The following is a 12,213-nucleotide window of genomic DNA, read 5'->3' as shown; positions in this document are numbered from 1 at the left end:
TGGAGATCACATCCCCCCCTTACGTATTATACATGGAGATCATATCCACCTTATGTATTATACATGGAGATCCTATCCCCCCTTATGTATTATACATGGAGATCCTATCCCCCTTATGTATTATACATGGAGATCACATCCCCCCTTACGTATTATACATGGAGATCACATCCCCCCTTACGTATTATACATGGTGATCACATCCCCCCTTACGTATTATACATGGTGATCACATCCCCCCTTACGTATTATACATGGAGATCACATCCCCCCTTACGTATTATACATGGAGATCACATCCCCCCTTATGTATTATACAGTGGGGAACAGAAGTATTTGAACACCCCTCCCACTTAGAAATCATGGAGGGGTCTGAAATTCACATTGTAGGTGCATTCTCACTCTTGACAGAATTTTTAAAAAAAATTCAGGAAATCACATTGTATGATTTTTAAAGAATGTCTTGAACTGCTGAACAGAAGTATTTGAACACCTGAGAAATCAGTGTTTAATATTTGGTACAGAAGCCTTTGTTTGCAATTACAGAGGTCAGACGTTTCCTGTAGTTCCTGACCAGGTTTGCACTGCAACAGGGATTTTGGCCCACTCCTCCACACAGATCTCCTCTAGATCTGTCAGGTTTCGGGGCTGTCGCTGAGCAACACGGAGTTTCAGCTCCCTCCAAAGATGTTCTATTGGATTTAGGTCTGGAGACTGGCTAGGCCACTCCAGAACCTTGATATGCTTCTTACGGAGCCACTCGGTTATCCTGGCTGTGTGCTTCGGGTCGTTGTCATGTTGGAAAACCCAGCCACGACCCATCTTCAATGCTCTGACTGAGGGAAGGAGGTTGTTGCTCAAAATCTCACAATAAATGGCCCCATTCATCCTCTCCTTAATACAGTGCAGTCGTCCTGTCCCCTTCGCAGAAAAGCACCCCCAAAGCATGATGTTACCACCCCCATGCTTCACAGTAGGGATGGTGTTCTTGGGATGCAACTCATCCTTTTTCCTCCAGACATGAGTGAAGTTTAGACCAAAAAGTTCTACTTTGGTCTCATCTGACCACATGACTTTCTCCCATGTCTCCTCTGGATCATCCAGATGGTCATTGGCAAACTTCAGATGGGCCTGGACATGTGATGACTTGAGCAGGGGAACCTTCCGTGCAATGCATGATTTGAAACCATGACGGCGTAGTGTTCTACCGACAGTGACCTTTGAAACTGTGGTCCCAGCTCTCTTCATGTCATTGACCAGCTCCTCCCTTGTAGTTCTGGGCTGATTCCTCACCTTTCTTATCATCGGTGATAACCCACAAGGTGAGATCTTGCATGGAGCCCCAGTCCAAGGGAGACCGACAGTCGTCTTTAGCCTCTACCATTTTCTAACAATTGCTCCAACAGTTGATCTATTTTCACCAAGCTGCTTGGCAATTGCCCCGTAGCCCTTTCCAGCCTTGTGGAGGTCCACAATTTTGTCTCTGGTGTCTTATGACAGCTCTTTGGTCTTGCCCATGGTAGTAGTTGGCGTCTGACTGACTGTGGGGTGGACAGGTGTCTTTAAAGAGCTCAGACAGGTGCTACTAAGTTAGATTAACCACTTGCCGACCGCGCATAGCCGAATGACGGCTTCACCGCGGCCGGCCAGTTCTGAGTGGACGTCATATGACGTCCTCCCAGAACGCGCTCTCCTGCGCGACCCAGGGGGCGCGCACCCGGCGATCTCCGTGATCGCTGTGCCCTACGGACACAGCTGATCACGAGATGTGGTGAAAGGCCGATCCCACCGGCCTTTTACCACGTGATCAGCGGTGTCCAATGACACGCTGATCACAGGAAAATGCAAGTGCCGGTTCTCGGCTGCACTTTCCTCACGCTGTCAGATCGTGAGGAAAGTACTGCCGAGAACCGGCAGTTGTCAGAGCGGGGATCGGCACCGATCATCAGGGCACTGATGATCAGTGCCCTGATGATCGGTGCCCAGCAGTGACCCCCGCAAGTTCCGATCAGCTGTGCGCCCACTAGCCCCGCCCACCCATTCCCAGCGGTGCCCCCACCTGTGCCCAGCAGTGCCCCCACCTGTGCCCAGCAGTGCCCCCACCTGTGCCACTCTGCAGTGCCACCTACCTGTGCCCAGCAGTGCCACCTACATGTGCCCAGCAGTGCCACCCACCTGTGCCCACCCACCTGTGCCCACCAGCGCCACCCACCTGTGCCCACCAGTGCCACCCACCTGTGCCCACCCACCAGTGCTGTCCACCAGTGCCACCCACCAGTGCCACCCACCAGTGCTGCCAGTCAGTGCCACCAGTCAGTGCCCAGGGGTTGTGCCAGTCAGTGCCGCCAGTCAGTGCCCAGAAGTGATGCCAGTCAGTGCCGTCTATCAGTACCCATCATCAGTGTCACCTATCAGTGCCGCCTATCAGTGCTGCATATCAGTGCCGCCTATCCATGACCCCTAATTAGTGCTGTCTATCAGTGCCGCCTATCCGTGCCACCTCATTAGTACTGCCTATCAGTGCCCTTTAGTGCTGCCTATCAGTGCCCATCAGTGCGGCCTCATCAACGCAAATCAGTGAAGGAGAAAAAATACCTGTTTGAAAAATTTTATAAAAGAAACAAATAAACTTTTTTTTTTTTCAAATTTTTTGCACTTTTTTTAATTTATAGCGCAAAAAGTAAAGCGCCCAGTGGCGATTAAATACCACCAAAAGAAAGCTCTATTTGTGAGAAAAAAATGATCAAAATTTCATATGGGTACAATGTTGCATGACCGCGCAATTGTCAATCAAAGTGCGGCAGCGCTGAAAGCTGAAAATTGGCCTGGTAAGGAAGGGGGTATAAGTGCCCGGTAGGCAAGTGGTTAATGAGTGGAGTAGAGGTGGACTTTTTAAAGGCACAGTAACAGGTCTTTGAGAGCCAGAATTCTTGCTGTTTCTTTGGTGTTCAAATATTTATGTTCAGCAGTGCAAGACAGTTCAGACCCCTCCATGATTTCTAAGTGGGAGAACTTGCAAAATCGCAGGGTGTTCAAATACGTCTGTTCCTCACTGTACATGGAGATCATATCCCCCCTTATGTATTATACATGGAGATCATATCCCCCCTTATGTATTATACATGGAGATCATATCCCCCCTTATGTATTATACATGGTGATCATATCCCCCCTTATGTATTATACATGGAGATCATATCCCCCCTTATGTATTATACATGGTGATCATATCCCCCCTTATGTATTATATATGGAGATCATATCCCCCCCCTTCTGTATTATACATGGAGATCATATCCCCCCCCCTTCTGTATTATACATGGAGATCATATCCCCCTTCTGTATTATACATGGAGATCATATCCCCCCTTATGTATTATACATGGTGATCATATCCCCCCTTATGTATTATACATGGAGATCATATCCCCCTTATGTATTATACATGGAGATCATATCCCCCCTTATGTATTGTACATGGTGATCATATCCCCCCTTATGTATTATACATGGAGATCATATCCCCCCCCTTCTGTATTATACATGGAGATCATATCCCCCCTTATGTATTATACATGGAGATCATATCCCCCCTTATGTATTATACATGGAGATCATATCCCCCCTTATGTATTATACATGGTGATCATATCCCCCCTTATGAATTATACATGGAGAAAATATCCCCCCTTATGTATTATACATGGAGATCATATCCCCCCTTATGTATTATACATGGTGATCATATCCCCCCTTATGTATTATACATGGAGATCATATCCCCCCTTATGTATTATACATGGAGATCATATCCCCCTTCTGTATTATACATGGTGATCATATCCCCCCCTTATGTATTATACATGGAGATCATATCCCCCCCTTATGTATTATACATTGTGATCATATCCTTGTATAATACATAAGGGGGGATATGATCTCCATGTACAATACATAAGGGGGGATATGATCTCCATGTACAATACATAAGGGGGGATATGATCTCCATGTACAATACATAAGGGGGATATGATCTCCATGTACAATACATAAGGGGGGATATGATCTCCATGTATAATACATAAGGGGGTGGGGGAGATATGCTCTCCATGTACAATACATAAGGGGGATATGATCTCCATGTACAATACATAAGGGGGGATATGATCTCCATGTACAATACATAAGGGGGGATATGATCTCCATGTATAATACATAAGGGGGTGGGGGAGATATGCTCTCCATGTACAATACATAAGGGGGATATGATCACCGTGTATAATACATAAGGGGGGGGGAGATATGATCATATGAAGACTAGCCCTTAAAAGCCAAAATCCTGCCCTTTTCCAACATGCCCAGTTTAGCTTGCATAGGTTTTTTTTCTTTGTTCTTTAGGAGGTGTGATGTTGCTCCTACCTCTTCTTTACAATGTGTTCATGAAGATTCTTCTTCAAGCAAAACTTGCTGATAGACTCACGTTAGCTCCTGATTCTTGGACACCTCTCCAGTCAGCTATGGTGTGGTTATTTCTAATCACCTGAAATATTTGTGATTTAACTGCGACAGCCCTCCTGTTTTCCTTCAGCAGTGCAACTTGATGTGTTGTCTTGTGATAAGAAGAGGGTCGTGCAAAAGGTTTCCTGTCTGGGGGGAGTCCTGTAGAGCTGTGGCCTCCACTGTCCCCGGTCTCTGAAGACTCTGTACCTACTGCATGCAAAGACCTTCCCATTACACCTGCTCTTTGAGGACACCCCACAAATTCTTACTTGATCTGTTCCTGTTGGGAAGGGTTTCTCCAAACCGTGGTCTATACCTACTGTGATTCTGCCAGTGATCCACCTTGACAGGCAAACCACTAAACCAGTAGAGGGTGTTCTTACAGCCAAGGAGTCTACTGACCAACAGCTAGACTCCCTTTTTAAAACCCAGTTCTCACTGATAGGCCCTTTGCCCTAATCTGTCTGTTCCCCTAATTTGCAGGCTTCAAGAAAGGTCTAAAAACCTCACTGTTAAGCTCTCTTGACTCTGACAGCAGCTCCTTTCCTAATGGTGTGTAGAACAAACTGCTGGAGCTCTGTCCTTCAGCTGTGATGGCCTGCTGGAAGCATTCAGAATTGTCTTTGTATGAAAGTACAGAGCTCTCTGGTTAAAGTGCTGGGATGTAAACACTCCAACAGGCACCTGACTTGATTGATCTTCAAGGGATGACACCTCTCTGAGCCTACACTTGGTGTTATGGATATTGCCAGATCACAGACAGTCCACCTGCTTCAGTGTAAGAAATCTAAGCGTAAGTCTGCTAAAGCCAGCTATAATGAATTGAAATTTAGGCAGTTCAGCAGGGACTGAATGAATTTGATCCATGTCTAGACAGGGTAGTTGGACAGAAGTTCATTCACCTATTGACTTCTGTATCACTATGTACTATGTCAGATGTTTGCCACTCGATCAGTGTGTTCTGATGGTGGGGAAGTCCCGATTGTCAATACAATAGCTCAGCAGGGAGAACTTCACAATCCACATCAAATGTGTGGAATGGGGGAATCAAGTTGTTTTTTGTTCTTCAACCTACTGGTTGACAGAAAAAAATGTCTGCACCCTCTGGTGTACTTAATCTTGGAATTTGCACAACTAGAACCTCTAAACCTGGTTTGCTGGTCACCCACAAGGTTAGGGGTAAAAAATAAACAAAAGAAAACCTGCTAAATCCCTCAGATAAGCATTCAGCATGAAGGTGTGCCTCAGTTTTCACCCCCTACCTTTCTATGTCCTTGCAAATACTAGCAGACCTACCTCTGGTCCATTGAGGTCTCCTGTCGAGTCTAGTCACTTGAAGGCAAGTCTAGTCATCTTCTGGAGGCAAGTTTATCCCTTTTTTTTTTTTTTTTTTTTTTCTTTTAAGGCTTGCCTTGGAGCAGCTCTCACTTTTTCAGACCAAACTGAGGACTATGCTCAATTCCAATTATCAGAACAGTATTGTTTGAAATTCTGGTGAGGGAATCTACCTTTTATCTCCTGCCCAATCCATTTATTGGAAGCTCCTGTGTACCTTAACCTATTTGTCATGCTTACTCCATGTGACTGAACCTTGAATTTCTAAGGGGGGTTTAGGGACCACTGTTCTTTTTCTTGGAGATCCTGGTCTTCCTCACGGTTCTTCTTGGCCAGTTCCCACTTTGGTGAGGTTTCTGTCTGCCCTTCAGACATGCATTGGTTCTCTCCCTTGGATGTTATGGGGTTCAGGATCAAGGTTTTTCATGTGCCTCTCTGAACGCTTAGCTCTTCTGTTGGGCTGTGCTAGTCTGTTCATTGTTGGGATGTGCCTGCCTCTGTCGACTGCTTCAGGATATCCCACAATTTATAAATATGAAATATCCTTCACTGAATAAAAAAAATCGTCATACAGAACACAGGTTTTAATATTTATAGTTCCTGTGTTCTAGGCTGGTACCGTCACGTGGTTTGGGCACTGGGTCCTGTGTGAGCGATCATCTTGGCACATGGTGCAATAAATGTAGTTGGCCACAGAGTGCTATACAGATCCAGGGCTATAGTCTATCCCTATGGAACCCAGACTTTTGAGACCCCTTTGGGAGTATATTCACTGTGATGGGTGAAGCCTGCACCCTATATGTGGATCAGCAGTGTGAACAGGCAAGACAGGCTCAGCTTGTATCCTTTGACTGTTACTCTAATCCAACAGCAAGTATGAAATAACATCTCTCTATTACTTGCTTTACACTTGTTATATGTATCTGGACTAGTGTTTATATGTTAAAACTATAAGGAAACCAGGATTGTGTTTGGGACTTATTCACATACAGTATACAGGGGAAAGTTTTAAAATTTCGGGCTAAAGTTCAACCACTCAGAGCTTAGGCTGATGACCAGGAGTTACATCCTACCACAGGTCACACACTTTACCGCCACTTCCACCTTGAGCCATTTATTAGGTACTCGGGCTCTTCCTCAGGCCATGCAGACTTCAGCACAGGACCATTATCACCGGGTTGCTGCATATTCTTGGACATGCTTACTCTTTACGCATCTTACTCTACGTGTACCCCACAGGAAAATACTCTCACTGGTAGCAGTGGTGGAAACCAGGCACAAGTGAGCCATGGCAAAAACTCAAACATTTCCTCTGGTGAAGGCCTAAAAAACACTCAAATTGCTAAGTGACAATGCTTGCCTTGCACTGGAGCAGGACCCTATTTTTAAACACCAGTCCCTATGTCCAATTCTAGCATTATCTCAGCCAAGCAACACAATCTACATGGCTAAGGCAGATGTTTCTGCAGCTATATCACAACTAAAGGCTTTTATACAGCCATGATTGCCCAGAGCTCAAAAGCGGCAGGCTCCTTCTCCACTCCCACCCTCCCAACATCAGTTGGATCCAAATATGCCTGCTCTGAAAAGGGGTAAAAAAAATAGGGGAATAAAGAGGACCTGGAAGCAGTGCTAGTGGGGGCTGTGGAACGTTCTCACCTTCAACTTCACGCAACATGCTTGCCAATGTTGATAAGCTTACTTCTGCTGCGTGCCGCACTTGATTCTCCTCTGTCTCACCATGCCCCTTTTTGTACTAAGATACCTGCCAAGTCTTAAAAGACCGTCCCTGTTCATGAACAAATAGAATGGGCAATCTTTAGATATTGGCTGAATCCAGAAAACAAATGTGCACCCCTCCAAGAACTCTTATCTAGTAGAAAAAGAGTTCACAAAAAATGGTCTGTTCAAGTAGTAAACCCTGCTGTTTCTGTCCTACAAAAGATGTTCCTTGGTTCAAATATTCTGCTGACAAAAAAGTTGCTTTTGTAGGCTCAACTCTGTAACCAGCTATTGCTGCAATTTCTGTTTGTCAAACTGCAGCAGTTTGGCCTAGGGCAATGATCAACCAACAGAATCCTGTATTCAGGATTTTAGCTGGGAAATACATTTCCAAAAATATGGTCCACAATCTTTCCTTCACGTGCAGTGCCTGGGTCTTATGTAGACACAGCCCAAGCAAAAGCCTTTCTTCCAGGAAACAAAATGGTCTGTCTCATGTCAAGCCCAGGCCTTGAGATCAAAGAAAAAAACCTTTGTGAGGTTCTCAAGAATGGTTCTGGGCCTCACGGTGGCCACCTTTGAGGCTGTTTCATTCACACAATTCAATTCAAAGCCCCTTCAGCACATCATGTTGGCAATGAACAAACATGCTCCCTGTCTTGATGTGCCTATGCTGCTATTCAACCAAGCAAGGAACACCCTAGTGTGGTGGAGTTCCAACCCAGCCTTGGCAATGGGCAAGTTGTTTATACCATACCACTGGAAAGTCTCTTAGGCTGGATTCACACGTTAGCATATCACTGTATGTGCGTTTTCATACAGCGTTTTACTGGTGTATTAGAGCTTTGGTGTTTTTTCTGTTAGCTAATAGAGAAAAATGTCATCTGTTGCATCATTTGTTGCTAGGTTTTTCAGCTTTTTATTAGCTTTTACATAATCTTTTTATTCATTCATTTATTTTTTTTTAGGGTAAAGTGTTAGATGTTAGGGGTTAGTATTTTGTCTTTTTTTATTTATTAGGGTTTTAACCACTTCCTGTCTGCCCTATAGCAGATCTACTGCTACAGGGTGGCACCGGTGCACAAAATCGCATACAGTTGCAAGAAAACTTATGTGAACCCCTTGGGATTACGTGGAGTTTTGCATGAATTGGGCATAAAATGTGCTCTGAACGTCATCTAAGTCACAACATAGCATTAGATGTTGCCATGGTTTAATTGCGCATAACATGTAAACATTCACAGTGCAGGGAGGGAAAAAGTATGTGAGGCCCTAGCTTAATGACTTCTCCCAGAGCTAATTGGAGCCAGGAGTGAGCCAACCTTGACTCCAATCAGTGTGATGATATTGGATGTGTTGTTGACAGCTGTCCTGCCCTTAAAAAACACACACCTGTTTTGGGTTTACTGGTTTCAAGAAGCACTGTCTGATGTGAACCCTGCCTCGCAGAAAAGAGCTCTCAGAAGACCTACGATCAAGAATTGTTGACTTGCATGAAGCTGGAAAGGGTTACAAAAGTATCTCCAAAAGCCTTGATGTTCATGTGTCCACGGTAAGACAGACTGTCCACAAATGGAGAAAGTTTAGCACTGTTGCTACTCTCCCTAGGCGTGGTCGTCCTGTAAAAATGACTGCAAGAGCACAGCGCAGAATGCTGAATGAGGTAAAGGAGAATCCCAGAGTGTCAGCTAAAGACCTACAGAAATCTCTGGCACATGCTAACATTTTTGTTGACACATCTACAATAAGGAAAACATTAAACAAGAATGGAGTAGATGGGAGGACACCACGGAGGAAGCCATTGCTGTCCAAAAAGAATATTGCAGCACGTTTGAAGTTTGCAAAAGAGCACCTGGATGTTCCACAGCACTACTGGCAAAATATACTGTGGACAGATGAAACCAAGATTGAGTTGTTTGGGAAGAACACACAACACTATGTGTGGAGAAATAAAGGCACAGCACACCAACATCAACACCTCATCCCCACTGTAAAACATGGCGGAGGGAGCATCATGGTTTGGGGCTGCTTTGCTGCCTCAGGGCCAGGACGGATTGTTGTCATTGATGGGAAAATGAATTCCAGAGTTTATCAAGACATTTTGCAGGAAAACGTACGACCATCTGTCCGCCAACTGAAGCTCCGCAGAGGATGGGTGATGCAACAGGACAATGACCCAAAGCATACAAGTTATTCAACAAAACAGAATACGCCTTCTGGAGTGGCCTAGTCAGAGTCCTGACCTCAACCCGATTGAAATGCTGTGGCATGACCTTAAAAGAGCGATTCATACCAGACATCCCAAGAATATTGCTACACTGAAACAGTTTTGTGAAGAGGAGTGGTCCAAAATGACTCCAGATCGTTGTGCAGGTCTGATCTGCAACTACAGGAAACGTTTGGTTGAGGTTATTGCTGCCAAAGGAGGGTCAACCAGTTAAGTCCAAAGGTTCACATACTTTTTTCTCCCTGCACTGTGAATGTTTACATGTTATGTGCAATTAAACCATGGCAACATCTAATGTTTGTGTAGTATTATGTTCAGCAGACTGTGTTCTTCTATTGTTGTGACTTTGATGACGTTCAGAGCACATTTTATGCCCAATTCATGCAAAACTCCACGTAATCCCAAGGGGTTCACATACTTTTCCTTGCAACTGTGTGTATATATATATATATATATATATGTGTGATTTTGCATTTCCGGGTAGGGCGTGCAAGCCCTACCCACACTGCCATTAGTGGCCGCGGCTGTCAGGTCCTGGCCTGTGATTACTTGCCGACGCCCAGTGATCGCCGAGTGATCTCTGTTGGGGGAGAGAACTGTTAGTAAACAACAGTTCTCCCTGCAAGCTCGTGTACACTGCTTTGTATGGCTGTGCACAGCACAGCCTTGCAAAGCAGTGTGCTTACAGTGAAGCACACACAGTGAGTAGAAAAACACCGGCATCGGGCGTTTCTATGCAATTAAAAACTTTCAAATCTGCCTGATTTGAGCGACAAAAAAGCTCCAGAACTTATCTGAGCTTCAGGCGTATGGCTTAAGGAGACTTGGAGTGCAGATGTGAACCATCTCCACTGAGAATAACTGATTTTTTTTCTCCTCAAGCGTTCTGAAGCTTTGAGCTACAACTTGCTCAGGTGTGAATGGGTCCTCAGGCTAAGGAGAAGTGTTCCAATCTGCCACAGTTCAGGGAACATTGTTACCTGAGGAAGGCAAGCTCCCCTTCAACATTTTGGAGCTCAAGGTGGTAAAAATGGTTCTGCAACACTAGACTCCTTTTCTTTAGGGACTCCCAATCAAGGTGCTATGGACAATTCCACAGCAGTGGCCTATATCATTCACTAAGTGGGGGCCATGCGTCATGCAGATTTAAAGGAAGCAAGTTTGATTGTCTCATGGACAGAAACGCATTGTCTAGTAATCGCTGTTGTTCAGATCCTAGGAGTGGTCCATTAGAAGGTGGTTTACCTTAGTCATCACCTGGACCAAAGGAATGAGCCCTGACATCTGCAACCTTATATGTCAGAGATGAAGCAATCTGGACATAGATATTCTGGCCTCCAGGTTCAACAAGTTCCTTCTGTATGTGACCATGAGAAAGGATCCTTTAGCACCACTGTCATTGGATGTTCTGATGGTTCTCTTTACTCTGTTCAAGTTAGTTTATGCATGTTCTCCAGTGCAATATCTGCCTCAACTGCTCCGCAAAACAGAGCATGAGAAAAAAGTGTGATTCTGTACTAAACTAGCCTAGAAGAGCCTGGTACACAAACACACTCTGACATCTAGGAGACAACCCCCCCATCCCCCCCTTACAAACAGGCTACACCTGTCGTTTCAAGGCTTCTCTGTTCCTTTCCTGCTTTTTAGATACTGGCTTGAGGAGAGTGTCTCAGTCTGTCATTCCTACGTTGCTAAAAGCAAGGAATGTTACTTTCAAAAAGATCTATTACCATACCTGGAAATTCGTTGTCTGGTGTGAACACAGGCATTTCATTCTCAGCGCTTACTCTGTACCTTGCACACTTACAATCGGGGCTTGAATTTGGCCTTAAATACTCGTAAAGGACAGGGTTTGGCCTTGTCCATTCTTTTCCGAAAACCTCTGACTTCACTCTCCTTGTAAAGACCTTTTATTCAAAGCATTTCTCAAACCAAACCGACCTTGCAGCAACATGTTCTTCCTTGGGACCTCAACTTGGTCCTCTTTGCCCTGCAGAAACCACCCTTTGAACCTCCATCTTAGATGATCTCTCCTGCAAGGTAGACTTCTTGGTGGCTACCACATCTGTCAGGTATGTCTCTGGGTTAGCAGTTCTCTTGCAAAAAGCCATTACACATTCTTTATAAGGACAGAGTAGTCCTGTGCCTACCAATTCCTTTCTTTCTAAGATGGTGTCAGCCAAAGACCCTCGGGGCATAGTCTACCTCAAAGCTACAGCTTCTATCCAGAAGAAAGACTTTTTTTTTTTTCTTCCTACAATCAAGACCTCACAAGGCACATCCTGCATCAAGATTCACCACTGCTAGGTGCAACTAATCTCAAGGGCTCACACCCTAAAGGACAAAGCACCTTCTGCACTAATATGTGCTCATGCTACCATGTCAGAAGGAGTTTCCTGGAATTCCGATATCAAGCCTCCGTTGCCCAG

The sequence above is a fragment of the Staurois parvus genome, unplaced genomic scaffold, assembly GCF_062004578.1.
Source record: "Staurois parvus isolate SC_StPar_1 unplaced genomic scaffold, SC_StPar_1.0 ptg001270l, whole genome shotgun sequence".
Taxonomy (NCBI): Eukaryota; Metazoa; Chordata; class Amphibia; order Anura; family Ranidae; genus Staurois; species Staurois parvus.
This window is presented reverse-complemented; position numbering follows the sequence as displayed.